The sequence below is a fragment of the Lycorma delicatula genome, chromosome 4 (assembly GCF_047948215.1).
Source record: "Lycorma delicatula isolate Av1 chromosome 4, ASM4794821v1, whole genome shotgun sequence".
Taxonomy (NCBI): Eukaryota; Metazoa; Arthropoda; class Insecta; order Hemiptera; family Fulgoridae; genus Lycorma; species Lycorma delicatula.
In genome coordinates this window covers 27927660-27950088 of record NC_134458.1, presented here as the reverse complement: position 1 = coordinate 27950088, position 22429 = coordinate 27927660, and the positions used below count along the sequence as shown (strand labels likewise).

At 32.3% G+C, this 22429-nt stretch overlaps 1 long non-coding RNA gene across 1 annotated transcript in view; it reads right to left on the bottom strand.

Moving 5' to 3' along the window:
• Positions 1-22210, bottom strand: part of LOC142323228 (uncharacterized) — a 44066-nt gene extending 21856 nt beyond the window's left edge. Inside the window, exons 1-2 of the long non-coding RNA XR_012756056.1 lie at positions 22006-22210; positions 3948-4051 (exon numbers count right to left, since the gene is read on the bottom strand). This is a non-coding gene — a long non-coding RNA (uncharacterized LOC142323228). The remainder of the gene's footprint in view (positions 1-3947; positions 4052-22005) is intronic.
• Positions 22211-22429: the final 219 nt, after the last annotated feature.

Here is a 22429-nt window from a genome sequence, read left to right as displayed (position 1 = left end):
ACTCTGTGACTGTTGCCATTGGTAAAATAGTGGATTGGTTGGGGAGAGAGAGACCTCTCTCATGCGCCGAATAAGATCTCTGCAGTTGCTTTTACTGGTAGAAGAAGAATCGGGGACATTCAAGTCCACATCAGAAATACTATCATACCCGCATCCAGGTGTGTGAGTGACCCCCTAAGCGCACAACTTTGTCAGATCCTATGAAGTCCCAAAGGATTTGAGGCGAGGCACCCACTGAGGTTGTACAATGTATTCAATATCGGTCCAACCTCAATGGTAAGGGGAAAAAATTATAAAATAACTGAAATAACTGAATGAACTGAAATAACTGAAATGAACTGAAATAATAATAAAATATATATGTACAAAAGAAAACACAGATAAAACAAAGTGCATTAAATTTTAGCATACTGCACTAAATATACAAATAATACAGCTACGATTTTCTGAAAAAAATGTTTCATAAAAATCAACAACAGTTACAATACTTAAAATACATATTTGTTGCATATATATACATACATCATTTCAATTCAGTTATTTTGTAATTATAGCTCTACAACTGACTGAATAATGTAATGTGCATTAAATTAAATAATTTCATTTGACAGAAAAATATAAGAACACATGATCCTGGGTAATTTGGTAAGTTGTATACAACCTGATAGATTCAAAGTGCTTTGAACATCTCAGTTTTTAAAAATGTAATAAATTAATGTAAATACGAGTAAATAAAAGCAAATGAAGTTTTGAATAATGGTGTATGGGTTGTCCATAAATTACAACACACTATTTTTTTCATTTTAACTCTCACTCTCCTTCATCACATGAAACTTAGCCTTTCTTGCACGTTGTCAAACTTCTGTTGCCTCTTTCACATAATATAAAGGTACTCCTCATGTTTCAAATTGTACTTTAAATAACCTGATGTGTACATAATAAATATTTTAACAACATTTTTGATAGGTCACAGACTTTATCCATGATTCACTCTTAATAATTAGAATAGTTTATTAAAATTGATCTCAAAAAACTTTGGTAAGATGTTATGGAACATTCTATATTCTGTTCTGTTTACCACAGAATATAACAGATCAAAATATAGCATTAGATTTTTATGAGTGCCTTTTATTTCATTAACAAAAGCCACCGATTTTGGCAACAAATACAAAATTGTAAAATCTTTGTCTCTGGCTGACATACTCTTATTCTTTGGATTGATCAGCTAATCAAGATAATTTCCTGTACCAATAAAAAAAAGATTCAAGTCCAAATAAACATTTTATTTGTAACAAAACAACAAATTTCTCTTAGATTTATTCTTGTTTCTAGAGTTTTCTGAAGATTTCTTTGTATGGTTTTTCAATCGATCAGACACTCCTAGAGCCATATAAGTAATTAAATGGATAATTCTAAAGTAATTATATATCCTATACTATTTAGAGGAGACTATACATACATATGTATAGCGGGTGGCATATTGCTGTGCACATAGGCTGACAACTGGCTTACCACCCTATTAACAGTTGTAACAACTCTGAAAATGTACTGCATATTATGTAAGTATATAAAACTATACGAGATGTTTTTGTAAAGGAATGACTATCTAACTGTTCCACCATCAGTTTATCTCTCTTGCATGCAATGTGCACATCTATATGCCACCCACTAATGTAATTATTGTTGAAATATACGAGTATATATTGAGATATTTTAAAACATATTCAATTTTATTAGCACAATCCTTTACGTTAATATACTCATTTTTCACATCTGGGTATTACATTCTAAGTTTAATGTACTTCTACATCACAAATCATACCTTTTCAAATAATATTCATTATTTAAGGGATTTCTGTTCTACTGTAAAAAAAAGTTTGTTAAAATTTGCAATTTTTTGATTTTTTAAATACATATTTTTACATTACATAAATAAGTTTTATAAATTAATATACTATAATCCTTTCATCTATTACAAGAAATACAAATTTTATATTTTAGTGTTCATTAAATAATGAACTTTTAGAACATAACTATTTTAAAAACCGTATTTGATAGAATAAATTTTTGTCATAGATTGAATATATAATAATATTCATACAATAATAAATATTGAAAAAAAAAATTATATTTTAATTAGTAAAATTTTTCGGGCATATAATATGAACATAACAGATTAGAATTTTGTGATAATACTAATACTGCTAACTGTTCTAAACAAATAAAAATGATGCAGATACTTTTTGTCATGTTAGATACAAATTTGAAGAAAACAATTCAAAGGTTTAACTTGAAAAACATCATTAGAATATGATTACTGTTTTTAGATTATTTTCTTTCTGCCTCTTTAATCTTTAGTTGATAGTGCAATTTTTATGAGTAGGTGTAATTTCAATTAGAAATTCTTGAAACAACATAGGAATAATTTCTTATAAAATCTGTTGCTATTTGTCACAGTACTACCGTTCTAGCGTTACATGATGAACAAAGATTATTTAAAAAATGTAAGGCATATTTTAGTGCTATCTGTTTGTGGTACAATAGCTAGCTAATAACCAAAAACAGCATCTTTATAATGGGAAACATTCTAGGGATGTAAAATGCTGTTAAGTACTTGTTGAACAATATTTTTCACAAAATTATTTGGTTTAATTAAAACATAATCTCATATTATGTTTAAATAACATTTTCCTTATTCTGAAGCAACCTACTTAAAATATATATATATATATATAAATGCAATGAAACAACAATGAAAAAAGATTTTAACAACTTTCTGAAAAAATTGATGCCTTTCACATACTTCCAACTTCTTAGTTATTTATTATTCCTGATTAAAAGTACTGCTCAAGAAATATTCTGAAAGTATATTTTTAGAATCAATAAAGGAAACATGGAAAGGTCACAAGGAGAATAGTAAAATTTCCAATAAGTTGACTGACTCCTATGATATTCTGGAAGTCTCTGAATATATTTAGTGCAGCTTTGTTGATTCAGAACTGCAGGCAGCTGTGTCCTTTTCTATTGTAGGAATGTGCTTATAACTTTTTGCATTCCTGGATCCCTAGTCCAGAAATGATGTTAATTAAAATTCAACAATAAAATGCTGTTCCGGAGGCTGTACCAAGTTGCTGTTAGTTTTAAAATGTAACAGCTTCAACCCGATACTGAACCATCAATCATTTTACTGAGAAAGGCACATTCCAACACACATAAGATTTCCAGTAACTTTTATTTTAATAAATGTATAATTATTATGAAAACTGCTAAAACTACTTTATAGCAGAAGAAAATCTGGAAAGCTTTTTTATATGAAATTGAAAGTAGCTGTAGCTATTTATTTGTACAGAATATTTCAACAGAAACGGTGAAATTGTATTCAGTTACTGAAAGCAAAATCTGCTGGTTTATTGAAAGGCAAATATGGGAGAAATTCATAAGAAGCTTGGATCTGGATTTGGAATTTGGAATTAATTAATCTAATGATGTGAAATTACATCATATTGCACAGTTTATGAAAATTGCAACTCTCTTTTTAAATGATTATATATGTACTTTTAATCAATTTATTTCAAGAAAATGCTTCATTCTTTTCCAGTATCATAGTTTTGAAAAAATTTCTTAAAACATATTTTATTATTATATAAAAGAATAAATGTTATTTATCTACCCGATGCTGATCTACGAATTGTATGAAAAAGTAAAATGTAAATACAAATAATATAACAGTTAAAGTAAGTTTAGATTATTTTTTCTTGTTTTTTAAGGTAATAAGACACCCCAAAATATAACATACATCTACACCCAACCTTTGAAGTTTTTTCTGTCCTTTTCATTTTCAAATACGAATAAAATAATTAAAATTTAATTTCAGCAATTTCTTTCCAATCCTGTTAGCACTGAGAATATTTTTATTTTCTAAGAAACTGATTCATTAAAACATTTACCTTAATTAGTTAATTACATCCACTTCTTTAGAATGTACATTTGGTTATTTAACTTTACTTAAATCAGTCATACAGTTAAATTTTAAGATCATTCATTTTTAGAGCTAGTAAAAAAAAATTCAGAAAAAATATATTATTTTTAGAGAAAATTACTTAGGTTACTAGTATACATTATTATATGATAATTTTTACTGTGTTCATTTTGTTTATTTCATAAAATAGGTCAGTACTATATAAACCAGTTTTTAAATTACATTTCTAATGACTGAATTTGAAAAATAAATGTTTGTGCATTTCTAATTTTGTTGAAACTACATGATAATAAATAATGTAATACTGACAAGGACTTATATTTCTGCATTAAAAAACATATAAATTTACGAATGAAACCTTTTTTTTATGGTGATATGTTCTGCCATATGGCAGGCTTAGCCAATCAATCCTCTGTCTATTTCATTTCCGCCTGTAGATAATTTTTTTTAAGTCTATAAATATTACACAAACTTATCATTATATCATTAGAAACATTAATTTTCACATTTTTAACTTACTGATTTTTATACGACTGGTATGTTAATGCATGATATGATATGATACTAAAAATATAAAAACATGTTAATAAAAAAAAAGGATTAAGAATTACTGTTAATTTTAAGATAAAATTACTAATATTTATGCCCATAATAACAATAATTAAAATTTAGCTGTAAAAATGTTTACTTTTATACTTTTAGCACATACTGAAAGTTTGATAATCTTTGTCATATCTGAAAAAATTAACCTGAGGATTTAATTACAACATTATTTAAATTTGCAATAATTTTGTTCACGATGATTAGCAGTGAAAATTAAAAGTATTAACTGTTATGTTTTTCACGCCTATCTTATTAGCTTTAATGTACAAAATTAACTAAACAAAAAATTCAAATTCAAAAATACTTATACGATAACAAATTAGACTACTTTTAAACAGAAAATTATTCAGTAAAAACCAATAATATAAAAAATGAATCTATACATTTTTGATTTTCAGTCTACATCATCTGGTTAATTAAACAAAATTAAATTAAAATGAAGTACTTTTTTTTGTAATTCTATTATATTTATTTTTAAAATTAATTAAAAAGAGTTTAAAATAAGAAAAAATATTACTTTAAGAAACTAATATTATTTTTTTAATGTAAATGCAATTAATTTTTAATGATGAAACGAACCAAATTTATTTTGATACAGTATAACTCAGTCTATGTGGATTATAAAGACTTATTTCGCATCAGGATGTTATAAAACCATTAGTATTTATTTTCACTAAACTTTAGAACATCATTCCTTCACTAATTTTGTTTTAGTATTCTAATTTAAGTTGGTATATTGTGTTATGAAATTCATGAAGTAGAATGAATTCAATTTACCAAAATCAATAAAAAAATGTGATAATTTTTCATATTTACTCAGTCAATTTTATACTATAGATTATAGATCTGTCAGTTAGATACATGCATATACAGACAAGCATTAATAATATGCTGACAATAGTACACTTAACTCATCCAACCCTTGCTTGATGAAATGTGATTAGCTTAATGACTACTGTAATCTTATTATCTAGTTTGTACATCTATTTACTTTAAAACTGATCTTATTATATATAAAGTTTGAATTTATTATTAATACATAGATTAAAAATAATTTCAAATAATTTTCTTACATTTCACATTAAGCTATAATTTAATCAGTCTATATGAAATTTCATTTCTATACAGACTTTCATTCATCCAAGCCATATCCAGATAAATATGATTATATTGTATAATGTTTTGTAAACATAACTCATGATGTTTTCAGTCACTTTTGAGGCTAATTGATTGATAATACAAAATAATTAAAAATCAATTAAAACTTGAATTCATCACTTTATGAGCAATGTCATTATCATTATTTAAATAAATGTATAATTCTTTATTGAATGAAAAATGCCTTATTAACTAGTATAAGTAGTGATTTTTTTCCAAATATCTTAGTTTTACTGGGAGGAGTAAAATGAATTATTTTTTTTTTTTTTTTTTTGTCTTCAGTCATTTGACTGGTTTGATGCAGCTCTCCAAGATTCCCTATCTAGTGCTAGTCGTTTCATTTCAGTATACCCTCTACATCCTACATCCCCAACAATTTGTTTTACATACTCCAAACGTGGCCTGCCTACACAATTTTTCCCTTCTACCTGTCCTTCCAATATTAAAGCGACTATTCCAGGATGCCTTAGTATGTGGCCTATAAGTCTGTCTCTTCTTTTAACTATATTCTTCCAAATGCTTCTTTCTTCATCTATTTGCCGCAATACCTCTTCATTTGTCACTTTATCCACCCATCTGATTTTTAACATTCTCCTATAGCACCACATTTCAAAAGCTTCTAATCTTTTCTTCTCAGATACTCCGATTGTCCAAGTTTCACTTCCATATAAAGCGACACTCCAAACATACACTTTCAAAAATCTTTTCCTGACATTTAAATTCATTTTTGATGTAAACAAATTATATTTCTTACTGAAGGCTCGTTTAGCTTGTGCTATTCGGCATTTTATATCGCTCCTGCTTCGTCCATCTTTAGTAATTTTACTTCCCAAATAACAAAATTCTTCTACCTCCATAATCTTTTCTCCTCCTATTTTCACATTCAGGGGTCCATCTTTGTTATTTCTACTACATTTCATTACTTTTGTTTTGTTCTTGTTTATTTTCATGCGATAGTTCTTGCGTAGGACTTCATCTATGCCATTCATTGTTTCTTCTAAATCCTTTTTACTCTCGGCTAGAATTACTATATCATCAGCAAATCGTAGCATCTTTATCTTTTCACCTTGTACTGTTACTCCGAATCTAAATTGTTCTTTAATATCATTAACTGCTAGTTCCATGTAAAGATTAAAAAGTAACGGAGATAGGGAACATCCTTGTCGGACTCCCTTTCTTATTAGGGCTTCTTTCTTATGTTCTTCAATTGTTATTGTTGCTGTTTGGTTCCTGTACATGTTAGCAATTGTTCTTCTATCTCTGTATTTGAACCCTAATTTTTTTAAAATGCTGAACATTTTATTCCAATCTACGTTATCGAAAGCCTTTTCTAGGTCTATAAACGCCAAGTATGTTGGTTTGTTTTTCTTTAATCTTCCTTCTACTATTAATCTGAGGCCTAAAATTGCTTCCCTTGTCCCTATACTTTTCCTGAAACCAAATTGGTCTTCTCCTAACACTTCTTCCACTCTCCTCTCAATTCTTCTGTATAAAATTCTAGTTAAGATTTTTGATGCATGACTAGTTAAACTAATTGTTCTGTATTCTTCACATTTATCTGCCCCTGCTTTCTTTGGTATCATAACTATAACACTTTTTTTGAAGTCTGACGGAAATTCCCCTTTTTCATAAATATTACACACCAGTTTGTATAATCTATCAATCGCTTCCTCACCTGCACTGCGCAGTAATTCTACAGGTATTCCGTCTATTCCAGGAGCCTTTCTGCCATTTAAATCTTTTAATGCTCTCTTAAATTCAGATCTCAGTATTGTTTCTCCCATTTCATCCTCCTCAACTTCCTCTTCTTCCTCTATAACACCATTTTCTAATTCATTTCCTCCGTATAACTCTTCAATATATTCCACCCATCTATCGACTTTACCTTTCGTATTATATATTGGTGTACCATCTTTGTTTAACACATTATTAGATTTTAATTTATGTACCCCAAAATTTTCCTTAACTTTCCTGTATGCTCCGTCAATTTTACCAATGTTCATTTCTCTTTCCACTTCTGAACACTTTTCTTTAATCCACTCTTCTTTCGCCAGTTTGCATTTCCTATTTATAGCATTTCTTAATTGCCGATAGTTCCTTTTACTTTCTTCATCATTAGCATTCTTATATTTTCTACGTTCATCCATCAGCTGCAATATATCGTCTGAAACCCAAGGTTTTCTACCAGTTCTCTTTATTCCGCCTAAGTTTGCTTCAGCTGATTTAAGAATTTCCTTTTTAACATTCTCCCATTCTTCTTCTACATTTTCTACCATATCTTTTTTACTCAGACCTCTTGCGATGTCCTCCTCAAAAATCTTCTTTACCTCCTCTTCCTCAAGCTTCTCTAAATTCCACCGATTCATCTGACAACTTTTCTTCAGGTTTTTAAACCCCAACCTACATTTCATTATCACCAAATTATGGTCGCTATCAATGTCTGCTCCAGGGTAAGTTTTGCAGTCAACGAGTTGATTTCTAAATCTTTGCTTAACCATGATATAATCTATCTGATACCTTCCAGTATCGCCTGGCTTTTTCCAAGTGTATATTCTTCTATTATGATTTTTAAATTGGGTGTTGGCAATTACTAAATTATACTTCGTGCAAAATTCTATAAGTCGGTCCCCTCTTTCATTCCTTTTGCCCAGCCCATATTCACCCACTATATTTCCTTCCTTGCCTTTTCCAATGCTTGCATTCCAATCTCCAACTATTATTAAATTTTCATCTCCCTTTACGTGTTTAATTGCTTCATCAATCTCTTCGTATACACACTCTACCTCATCATCATCATGGGCGCTTGTAGGCATATAAACGTTAACAATCGTTGTCGGTTTAGGTTTTGATTTTATCCTTATTACAATGATTCTATCGCTATGCGATAGATAATTATTTTATAAACTTAAAATAAAAAATAAATAAACTTTTAGAATCTTTAGATTATGTATCACCGAAATGTTGCAATATTATTATAATTGGTATTTTTTTAAATTTTACATTTTTATTTATTTATTTTAGAAAGCTGACTCAAGAATGCTACCATGACTTAACTATAAAACAAACCAGAAATATTGTAATTATTTTTAGGAAATTATACATGTATGTATTTCATGTACATGAAATATAATAATTCTGTAATATTTTGTTGTAAAATATAAGTTAATACATAATCACAGAATTTGTTTTTATTGATTTGCTTTATGCTTTAATCAAACAAGTATACAAATTATACACTGAATTACGTTACTATGGAAACACAAGCGGTTCTATTAAAATTGGGTCTAAGAACAAACTTGAATAGAGCACAAGCAGGACCACTACGACCGATTACAAATCTTTATTAAAACAGTAAGTCATGTGATTTACTATTCAAGATAAATCATATTTTATGTGAAGGCTTCATTTCTATTGTAGATGGAACAGATGACATCAGTGACAATGAGGAAAGGATGCTGATGTATGTTTAGAATCATTCTTTGTAGGCTCATAGGCAAATGCTCTAGCATTTATACTAAAATACCTCTTCTTTCTACATCCCTCATAACTCAGACCCAATAACCCAGTGGCAAAGTTTAACTTAAATTCAGAAATTAATTCCTTATTAACACATAAAAATATGAAGTAACACTGAATGCCTCTATATAAAGAAAAGTAAACTAATGAATGTCTACAAAATAATGTTTAATGGAGAAGTATTTCAGTATATATTTAACTGCTTGTTTATTGAATATGCAGAAGAAGAGTATTCAGCATTGGGTTTTTTTATAAACTCCATCAAGATAGTAGTATTGTTTTTACGAAAGGAACTCTTTAACATTAAACAAATTGGTGGGAAGTATTTATAAATTATTAGGAAATTTAAAAAAATGACAACAGAAGTATAATTAGGTCCTTTCATATAAACTTCATGGCCTGTTCCAGAGTGAGCTCACCTAACTTTCTGGTCATTCTCACATATGAAGGGAAAACTGTTAATATAGTTTACAAAGAAGTGTCTAAGTTTCTTTTTTGTAATTTTTTCAACTTGCCTAAAAGAATACATATTCTGTGAATGTTAAATATCACTGCTCAGCAGTCTGCATTATATGAACATTTCAGGATAAAACCAACAAATAGAAACAATTTGATAAGACTAAAATCCTCACCAAAGTTAAGTAGATCAACTTGATAATATGCCCATTAAAACATCAAACTTTAAATTACAGTAGAATTTTAACAAAAATTTTTATTTGTTTAGAAAACTTGGTCTTGATACAAATCCAAAATCTATGCCGCAAAATATAGTAAATGTATGTATGTATACACCAAACAGTAACAGAACCTAAAAACCTAATATCAAAAAATATTCCTTTAGTACACTGTATATTATCAGTGTATAAGTCAAAATTTCAAAATACAAATTTAAAAAAAAATCTGTACTCATACTAAAAAGAAAAAAGGATGGTTTTTGAATAGTTATAGGCAAAAATTGACACCATTATTCTTAAAGTGCTAATTTAGTTAATGTTGTTAACATATGTGTACATGTAGAATGGATTGAATATAAATTTTAAAAATTACATTTTAAGGCTTATATTAAATTGTGCTCAAAGTCATATTTCTCATATTAATATGTAACACTTTATAAATAAAATGACTTATAAATAATTTTCAATACATTCAGTGATTGGAGTTTTCATTTTCAGCTCCTAAACTTTGTATTTTTTTTATTCCTATTAATTATTAAACATACTCGTATAAAAAAAAAAAACAAATGAAAATGTTATTCTTGAAGTTTTATGAAAAATACTGTAATGTATGATGTAGAAGAAAAAAACAACAGTTAAAATAAAATTTTCAAATGGTGACTAATAATACCATTCTGGTAACATACCATACTGATAACTAACACCATTCATGATGGCACATCAAAATGCATGATTTTGGTTATCATAGATGCAGACTGTTAGAATTATATAATTTTATGTGGATTCTTCACCAAAGATAAAAGTCTTTATTTTTGGGGACTGGAAAAAGATTGTTAAAATTTGCAGTATCTTAGAGATCTCATGCAGGATTTTGTATTTATAAGAATTTGGTTTTGTACTTAGTCATTATTATTATTATTATTATTATTATTATTTTGTGTTTTATGGGCATCGACTGCCAAGGTCATTAGCCCTCATCACAATCTTAAAAAAGAGGTTAATATCACCATCAGGGTCATCATTAGTAAGGGTGTAAAGGGCCCTTACATTTTTATTTAAAAGCACAAAAATACACAAAACATTAATCCGCAAACAATAAACAACACTTATGGTGTGTAAAAGGCTCCGATATTTATATTAAAGAAAATAATACAAAAAACATAAATGGAAAATATAAGTCTTTACAATACCATTATCTCCTTGTACCTGTTTCGCTTATTTATTTATTTAAGCACCCTCCGAGCGACCAGAACCGCCGTTAAGCAGCATATCAGTCGCCCAGGATGCCATGGCAGTTGACTCCCCCCTAAAAACAGTTCAGTATGACGTAACCCATCGGGGTCCTCCCAGCGTCATAAGAGCAATCCGACCACCTGTTCAGGACGGCCAAAGAGCCTCTCGGCGGGGAGGCTACCCTTCCCGGTCCTGACCTACTTGGCTCTAGGTATGCATTGCGTATACCCATAGCCTCGCGCCCTCAGTCCACCCTTGAGGGTCCCCCATGCCATCATTGGACACACCCCGACCCCCTACTGTTGCATGCAGGCGAGCCCGGGCGGCCTAAGCAAGAGGGCTACCTCCCGTCACTATACGTTCCATGCTTCGAGACTCTCATATATATCAAAACTACCCCTTAGAGTTTGTTTAACACAGCTTTAAATTTTCATTTTTTACAGACTTTTAATAAGTCCACTGGCGTGTAAATAAGCAACTATTTTTTTCTTCATTTCCATTTTCCAAATCAGCAGCAATATCATTTCTTAGCCGGAACCTCTTTCTGAGGTCGTCATATATGGTACACTCTTCCATTAGATGCTTAACTGTAAGTGTTTTATTACAAACACCGCACATTGGTCTTTCTTCGCCAGTTAACAAATATGAATTTGTTATTCGCGTGTGACCGATTCTAAATCTGGTCACAGCCACTTGTAATCGGCAAGTCAACTTCACGTCGCTTTTCCATTCCTACGGAAAAGTTTTGACTGAGTTAATTTTGTATTTAAACTCCTCCAATCAGTATTCCACCTGTTACTTATTGTGTTAATTAGACAGTTTTTAACATCTGCCACCCGTACAGGAATTACATCCAAGTTATAGCAGACTGTCGCCTTTCTGGCAGCTTCGTCTGCGCTTTCATTACCTGCAATACCATCATGCCCTGGAGTCCATACAAATACGCATCGCTGTCCTCGTTGATTTAAAACGTACAAAATGGACAGGGTGTTTGTAATTAGAATATCCTTAATGTTCTTGTTTCGAATTGCAACAAGTGCACTTAGAATCGGAACATATTAGCACTCTCTTTTCGCAATTGTGTTCTGTGTACCGAAGAGCTTGCTGTATGGCAGTAAGTTCTGTCGTATAGACACTGGCCATATCTGGCAGCTTCAAAAAATGGATTTTAATATGTTCGTAACTACTGAGGGTTGATAAAAATTCCTGTTGGATGATCTTCTTCTGTTGGCTTCTTTTTTATTTCTTCCCGAGAGAGATCCAGCCTTGTATTTACCGCTGGCAAAAGCCATGGCGGTATTTCTCTCGTAGAAATTGCTAATATCTGTGGTATAGCAATTTCATATTTTCATGTCAATCGTGGTACCTTATTCCGGCTGGTTTGGAATAGGTAACACAATTTTCATATAATGCAGCCAGAGGATGGTTGTTAAAAAGTTTGTTATTTATATGAGTAGGAAAGGCCCGTATATTTGCTGCATATCTTAGCAGCAGGATCTCTGTTCTATAATGTAATGGAATTATTCCGGCTTCGGACTAGTCGCCGAACTTGTGCGGAATGCGCCTGTCGCATATCTTATTCCGCTATTATGAATTACGTCTAACTTTCTTAAATGCAACTTCCTAGCGGATGAATATACAATAAATCCGTAGTCGAGTTTCGATTGAAACAATGCCTTATATAGTCTCAATTATATTTCTTTATCTGAACCCCAATTGACGTTCGATAAACATTTAATAATGATTGGGGCTTTTTTTGCATCTAATACTGAAGTCCTGTATATGTAATCCCCACGTCAGGGATTTATCCAATAACAGACCTAAATATCTCACATTATCCTTATATTGTACTGGATTGTTGCCAGTTGTCAAAATAGGACTTTGGTGAGAAATTCTCTTCCTACAGAAGTGTACACAGCATGTTTTTTTCTGGAGAAAATTGGAATCCATTATTCCTCGCAACTTCATTACGAGCGTTAATCGCTCGTTGTAATTTGTATTTCACTATAGCTGTCTTATTGCTGGCATACACAATTGCCAAATCATCAACATAGACGCTTTTGCTGATTTCTACTGGAATAGCTAATTTCGTTTGGAGTGTCCTTAATTTCATCTTCATCTGGAAGGCTAGCTATGAAAGCAAAGTTTTTACGTCCACAAATCGCCTTCACTTTCTTCCAAACGTCTGATGCAGTAGTATTTCTGTCAATGGATGACACGTATTGCTGCCAGGATCGTTTCTTAGAGTCTATCATAAGTCGTTTTGCATACGCCCTGTATTTTTTAAAGGCAATTAGGTTATCTACAGTGGGACGTTTCATAAAGGCGTTAAACGCTCTTTTCTTTCTTTTTATAGCTTCACTTATTTCATCGTTCCACCACGGAACGGGTCGCTTCGTAAGTTACCCAGATGTTTTGGGAATACACCTCGATACAGAGTCAAGTATCGCATTAGTTATAGCGTCTACATCAGCTTCGATATCTCCAGTTGTTTCTGGGAGTATCGTTCTAGCTGTGAAGCTCGTCCAATCTCCCTTATCAAACAACCATCTTTTTGCAGATGGAATATGTTTTTATTATAACGTCAATTACAACGGGAAATGATCCCTTCCATGTAAATCCTCTAAAACATGTAAAGTGTGTACCTCAGTGCTATCGATCCACTTATGACTGCTAGATCTATACAGGACGTCGATCCATCTCTGACATTGACAAAAGTTCCTGACCCATCGTTTAAAAGAATAAGAACAGAATTCATCAGGAACCTATGCAATTCTCTTCCCCAAAGCGATGTGGATCTACTCGATCCGATCCCCAAAGAGAATTATGAGCATTAAAATCACCCACCAGTAGTACAGGTGGGAGAAGCTGAGAAATTAATCGTGCTATATCATCCTCCGTCCAATCAAAATTCGGCAAGTGTATGCTGCAGACAGTGACCTGAAGCAGACGCTTCATTCTCATGGCGACCGCTTTTAGGTTTGTATTTAGATCAACAGCTTCGGCGGTAGTTCTAGTCAATGTTAGTATGGCTACTCCACCTCTAACTCTTATATTTGGCGGTTGATCTCGCCGAAATATATCATATCCTCTTAATTGAAATTTTCATTTCGGCAGAAATGTGTTTCTTGCAGACGTATACAATTTGGGACTACATCGTGTACCAAGCATTGGAGATCATGGATGTTTGAAAAACATTCATGAGCACAATATTTCTCTAAGATGGATATGGCCTTCTGGCTTGGCGTACATTTTCTTCTGTTCAAGAGCACTTTTCTGTTTCGAAGATGTATCATCAGAAGGCTGTACTAATATCTTTGGTTTTACAGTTCCTTTATGACTGAATGGCTTCATTTTGTTTTCTATAATCCTCTCAATCATGCTAGCCAAAGTATGCACAAGTTTGTTGATAAGCTGACTTTCATCAATAGCAACTGGAGCAGGAGCAGAAACAGTAGCCGCAGCCTGAGCATAAGTTGTTGTTACTCAAGGCTTACAGGCGTTTACAATCTTTTTAGCTTCAAGGTAGCTGATTTTCTGCAGGGTTTTTACTTTCTGCACTTTGTCTTTGTAGACAGGAGAGTTTTTGGATCTGGACGAATGCTGTCCCTTGCAATTGACACATGTAGGAGGCTCCTTACATGGCTCTCCTTCATGAACTTCATCACCGCACATGCATATTTGCAGTCTCTTGCACCTGGCAGCAGTGTGGCCAAAGCGCTGGCACTTGAAGCATCTCATAGGCTGTGGGACAAATGCCCGCACATCCAAACAATGAATATGTGCTCTAACCTTCTCTGGTAGAGTTGGCTGGTTAAAATTGAGGACATGAGAGGCTGGACGTAGGACCTCGCCATTCATCTCATGTTCAATCTGCGACACTCTATTACTCCCTGAGGTGTCAATTCCTCAACTATTTCTTGCTCTGTACAATTTAGGAGTTCACAACACTCCTTGAGGTGTTTAGCATCCCATGGGGATAGATGCGTACAACAAAATCTCCAATATTCTTGAGCCCTAGGATCTTCTGGGACTGAGCATCATTTATAGTCTCCACTTGAAGTCTATTAAAGGTTTTCCTTATTTCCTTAACTGGGCCTCAAGCACATTTAGTTATTTCTCAAGCAATGAGAAAAGGGCTCACCCTCGAGAAATTTCCATCTATGTAAAAAAATGTATTCATTTACTTTTTTCATTCATAGGTGTAGTATTTTCTGTTTTCAAGCTCTATTTTTTGCGGTAAATTGGGTTCTGGACAAATCAGTAAACTAGCTGGTTTATCCATCAAGATAAACATATCATCCTTCCTCACCATCAATCAATCTGTTTTTCTTATTTCCTGTTATCTTGGTCCCTTCTTTCCCATCATCTATTCCATGGATACTTGTCTTATCCTAATAGTTTCTTTACTAAGACATGAAAATTCAGTACATTCTTTGTATCCTGCATGGTAGAGGATATGTAGTAGAGTCCCTGATATGGTTGATCTCAAGGACTCTGTTTTCTTGTTCAGTGGCCGCATAACAAATGTTATGGCTCAATTTAACATTTTTCACCTTATAATGTATTGCATATGCCTAATGATTTGTTATTCATAGTCTTGTGCAATCAAACAGATTATAAATAATGCAATATATATCATCAGAGATATGGTAGTCTTACAAAATATTTGGAAAAATGCATATCATATCCTTTGTAAGATATAGAGTTTAATACTTGACGAAAGGATATTATTCCAAACAGTTAATCTGATCTTACAACAAATTAATTAGTAATGGATCCTTTTTCATTTGATCCAAAAAATATATATTTTTTTTTTTTTGTATGATAGCATTGAATGTATGAGCATGATTAAAAAAAAGAGGATGGGTAGCATGATGGCAAATCAATAACAGTGAAAATTTAAAGTAATTGTCATATATTTACAAAAGTTAAACGATTTTTAGATATAAATGATGACAATGATATTTTAGTACGACTAAATATAAATAAAACCAAGATCTTAACAAAATTAAACTCATAAGTTGTATGTATGAATTCACTAAACTACAAAAAAAACCATACTGAATGGACAAACACGACATACATAAAATATATTAACATACCTAATTGGTTTCCTAACCTTTATTATTCAGATGATACTAAGTAACAGTGCAACCAGAAACTCTACTGAAGGTCATTATAACATAGGTCAACAAAAAAAATAATAATAATTTGGAACCGAGATAAAAGTAGGTGAGGTACAATGTATTTTTTATGCTGAATCTTTAAATGAAATCAGTTTTTCTTCATCACCCTCAGGATTTTAGTTACGACCTTTTAAAACATTGAAAAACTTCTTAAATAATAGAATGCAAAAATAATAATAATTACAATTAAAAACCTACACTTATTTTTCAGACATTTATGTTTATCTTAATTTCTTTTTTTTATTTTCCTTTTGTATTCGGTGAATTCTTCTCTTTTTATCATCTAGTAATAGTCACTCATCATAGATTAATCCCATCTGCCTTGATAACGCTGTTCCATCTGCAACATATCTTGGTGGAACTTTTCTCCTTGTTCATCGCTGATGTCACCCAAATTTAAAGGGAAAAACTTCAAATGAGAATGTAAAAAATGAATTTTCAATGAAATTCTGCAGCCTAAATTTTTTTTGTTCACTAAAAGTTCATTTATAAGCCGATCATGGTTTTCAGCTTTTTTGTTTCCAAGAAAACCAGTAATGACATCTTTGAATGACTTCCATGCTGCTAGTTCTTTAGATTCAGTTTGCTGTAACATATATTTTTACAAATTAATTTTTCTTATTTTCAGCCCAATGAATATTCCCTCTTTTAATCTGGCTTCACTTAATTGTGAAAAAAACTCAGCTAAATATTTAAAGCCATCTCCATCTTTAGCTAACGCTTTTACAAAATTCATCAGGCCTAGTTTTATGTGTAGAGGTGGTAAAATAATACGATCTGCTTCGACAAGGAGAATATTGACAACATTTTCTTTTCCTGGGGTAAACTGATTTCTTTTTGACCAGTCTTTAACTGCGTAATGTTTATCTGTAGCGTACTTCACAAACACAAGAAACACATATATTTTGTAAAGCCACTCTGGAGACTAAGAAGCCCTATCATTTTCAGGTCAGCAATGATTTGCCACGAATGTTCATCATACTTAATAGCTATTAAAATATTTTACATACTTTCATATGTTTCTTTCATTCCTACAGCATGGGCTACCAGTATAGAAGAAAAGTTATTCAAGTTATTTAACAACACTGCCTTTAAGCTTTTTTTTGATGAGTCTACAAATAATGCCAATCATGAATAACATATTCAATGTCCAGTTCAGACATTAGCCTCTTATTATCATGCCAGAAACAAATTAAATCATCCCTTCTACATTATCTCAGTAAATTTTCATTTCGATTTCTTTACACTGAAATTTTAGTATCCTTGTTTAATAAATTCTGTTCTTTAAGATATGAACCTAGAAGTTCTGCATGTTGTTTCAACAAATACAAGTCACAAATTAGGTCGCTCAGTTCTGCTTGTGTGATGAGGTGAGGTTCAGCATTTGATTCTTTCAGAATGTAATTAATACCTATTGAAGTTGAGAATTCATCAGTTGAGCTTGAGCCTTCTGAAGAATCAGAAATTTCTTTCCAAGAAGTTGGAGGGATCGGAATCAGTAAATCAACGCCATGCAGTACTGGTCTCATAGCTGAACAAACATTTTTGTATTCAATAATGCTTTTATTGTTTGAATTAAAACCAGTAACATTTGTTAATCAAAAATAGTAGTCATCATAATGGTTAGTAGGTGCTCAGCAAATCATAGGTATGCCAAAAGGCAAATGCTCTTTTTTCCTCTTAACCACTGGGTTAGTTTAACATAGCACTTGATGCATGCTACATGTGGAGCCCAGGATTTATCTTGGTCTCCCAAGGGATAGTCAAAATAATGTTTGTAAGCAGTTTTCAGCAGATTTGGTACTGGTTTTCGTTGATTTTTCGTGGTGAATTCTCCACAAACGTAACAAAAAATATTTGTAGAAATTATACAAGCCCAATTTTTATTCATTGTGAAATTCAAAATGTTTTAGTGAATGAAAGTAAACTGAAATATTGCAGAAATACTTAATTATAAAAATAATTAAGTTTTAATTTATAAATACTTAATTACTTAAAATACTTCATAAAATTGTTTCACCATGGAGTGCAATAAAACACAGCACAACACACACACACACATAACTTAGTAAGTCTGGATGTTCAATAAAATAATACCAAAAGTTATTCTATCATAAAAGTTTTTCACTAAATTTATGGCATCACTTATGTCACAATCTATAATATGTGTATGATAAAACCACTACCACAACTAAGGAACACAGTAAATCATACAAAGAGCTAAACTCACACTGAAAAAAATTTCATGACGTTGAATTAGTCATTACTTGACTCACTGACATGTCTACACATGTGTGGCTTGACATGACATCATTCGACTGTTATATATCAAATATAGATATACGAAAGATAGGTATAAAAAAAAATCTAATTCGGCAAAAATTTATATTTATTGCAAGGCTGATTTTTATGTTTTCTCTTATACTCTTGATTATCCGGTCATTCTCTTATTCTGAAATTCAGGAATATCTATGAGATGGTAAGACCAATTTTTTAAATTCAAACGGCTTATTTTTTGCCATGTTGATTGCTAATGTTTTCATAAAAAAGATGTACGCTGGATCACTCAGTTATGCAGTTATCCGTTATTTTCAAAAATTTACTTATATCTCTGGAACAGTACGACCAATTTAAAAAATTCAAACACCATATTTGCTAGCAGTTTGCTGACATTTGCATACAAAAAATATACTCTCAATCATCCAGTTGTTCTGTTATATATATTCATATCTATATCTTCTTCTATATATATACATATCTATATCTTCTTCTATATATATATTCTATCTATATATATTCTTCTATATATATATATATATATATATATATATATATATATATCTTCTTCTATATATATATATATATATTCTTCTATATATATCTATATTCTTCTATATATATATATATCTTATTCTATATATATATATATATATATATATATATATATATATATATATATAAAAGGAGTTGATTTCTTTGAAATGTAAGATTAAGGATCCCATAGGTATATAAAAAAAACCTCATTTTTCCATTTGAGTTCAAAAGAACTTAATTTCCTATTCGATTATCATTTGCAATGACAATAAACAAAGCCCAAGGACAAGTTGTGGGTCTGGATTTAGAAGAATCGTGCTTTTCTCATGAACAACTCTACGTTGGATGCTCTAGAGCAGGAAGTTCTAAAGGATTGTATATTTTTAGCAAAGAAGACAGAAAAACAACACATATTGTCTATCATGAAGCTTCACAGTAAAATTATGAAATCAATGTTCTATTGTTCAGTACTAGCATATCCATCGACCCCCAACAGAGTCCCCAATCTACACTCGCGACGGGTCAATCTTGTACCACCCAGATCTATTGATTTGGCGTTAAAATCTCCCGGTTTTGCCAATGTTCTCATTAACTCTATCAAATCATGAAGAAATTCTTCAAATCTTTCAATGTTGCAATTCGGAGAGATATAGCAACTTACAAGCATGCATTGGTTTAGGGTGACTGCAACGAAGCTCCTTCCAATTTCCACCGCTCTAACTGCCCAGCGATTAGTTACGTCTATTATTTCAGCATCTTCTCTACATCTACTACCCATTTTCCTGATGAAACTATCTTCTTCTTTGGTTCAGCAATAATTAGAAAGTCGACCGCCATGTCTAACGCAGCCCGCCAAAGAACATTATAGGTAACCGACCGTCTATTTACATTAATTTGGAGAAAATTCATGATTTATGTCCCGGCCTCCGGTCCGGTGTCCAACTCTTCCGCAGTCTGAGATTCTCTGAACACGCCAATTCTATGACTCACATTCCCACAGTTATAGCAAAAGTCTGCGCGGTTGGGTCTCTTACAGAATCTCGCCTTATATTCTACGTTCCAGCAACGGTAACATCTTATGTCATCAGTCCTAGGCTCTATACGGCAAGAGTGCCACCCCACACTTTAATTCTCTGTTTGTTTTCCAACACCTTAGCTCCTCTTACAGACAGCATCACCGTAGCCTTCTGTGTCTCACCAAAGGCTGGTCTTAACACATACACTTTAATCGGAATATCTGACCACACGTCTTTACTAACTGCGACCTGAACCTCTTCTATAGTGGTATCCATATCAAGATCCTTCACATGGAATGAAATCATTCTAGAGTTAAGCACTTCTCTAACCACCGCATTCTCCACTTTCGTTCCCAAACGTCTTATCACATCCTCGTGCTTTTGAGGTGAATCAATCATTCGTATCTCCATAGTATCCGTCGTCCTTGCTTCATTTACGGATAGAATATCCTCTGCTGATTCTTCGCCGAAACCATTCTTTACTTGTTTTAATAGGGTAGCGTACGTCGTCCCTGGTTTCCTAATCGATGTGGCCGGCCCTTGGGGAATTCTTTTCTTGGGTTCTACCTCAATGAGATGAGGGACCAATTGCCCTCCATTAACTTCTCTCTTCTTAGCCAGTTTTAGTATGGTAATAGAAATGATAGATAATAAACAATATTATACAATTATCTTACTAAATTTAATACCAGACTCGTCATTTGAGGCTATGAACACAGTTCTTCTTTTGTGCATATTCTGGATCCTACACAGTGCTTTCCTAATTTGTTTAACAGATTCATTATTCTCTTCTTCTACCACAACCGCAAATATTGTGATTTTGTCTTTGCCTTCGTCTTCTGGGTATAATATTTTGATACTCCTAGAGTCTTGTACAACGGTAGCACTCGAAATAGGCATTCCAGTATCCAAATGCCTTCCAATACCCGGAGCCAAATCTCTAATCATGTCAGTGTACGGACTTTTCTTCCATTTTCTTTTAAGGACCAGGAAGACACACGATCCCTCAACTACTCCCTCCCGGAGACCACGTAACACCTCAACCTTCTGATAAAGATCTTTCTGCCATTTAATTTCCGTGACATCCTCCAGATCACATGACAGACACCAACTGTAGCGCTTTCTCAACCTTCTCACTATTCTTGGCCAGCGTTTGAGTACTTTTGTCGTCCATTTTCATAGTCACTTCCGTTTGTGTCTCCTTGTGTTCACCCAGTTTGTGTAGGGCTATCTCATATAAAGATTTCACCACTACTTCCACATCTTTCGCCTTCCCTAAGATAAAGTAGGCACACTGTTTTATTTCGGTGATAATGTTTGTGTTCTGCCGGATCAACATAATCATACGTCGTATCCCCGACAGAAGATGATCTAAATCCGTACCATCCGACACGTCACCCTCACTACTGTCAAGCACGTCTACTTTCATCTTGAACGACTGATCCATTGACTCCTCCTTTTTTCTTTCCAGGATCACTTCTCACTGTCGCTGACGCCGCTGATTGTGTAACCCCCGTTTCTGCCTCGCTTACTCGTCGGGACGGTCCAGGCTCCTTTTTTTCCCGCCTGGGGGCGTGCAACACTCAAAAAATGGAAGGCGTTTCCTTCCATTTTTTTTTTTTTAGTCTGGGTAGTCCTCTCGAAGTAAGACCACCAGATTCTTACTCTACGTCAAATTCCTCGTTGCTTGAGAAAATAACAGAAATTAAATTATATTATTACATCAGTGAACGTAGCGTAATTAGTAAAGCTACGAACAAACGCTATCGCTTTGATAAGCAAGCCGTTTAAATAAAACTAATAATTAGATTCATTCAACTCACCCGATAAGATAAGATACCAAAGTCCTCTTTATATTTTTATTATAAATATTACTTATAACCAATATTACACGTAACCAGATACTAAACACGGGAAATTAGTGTAGCGATTGGAGAAATTTCGTTCGTAAATCTTCAATTATCCACCCTACAGCTTTGATTTAGCTCCCAGCGATTATTTTCTTTTCATCTTAAACAATAGCTTACATCATAAAGGTTAGAAAAATGGCGCACGGAGTGGGCCATATAAGTCACTGGTTGTGGAATTACTTGAAAACGATGAATAATAATAACAAAAATTAATTATTTACCATCGAAAGATCCATTTAATTATAATGATTTTTTTTAATTATAATGAAAATACTTTAGAGAAATATTGGCGGTGGGAAGCCAATCAGTTTTAAAATATCAAATTTTTGTTTCTTTT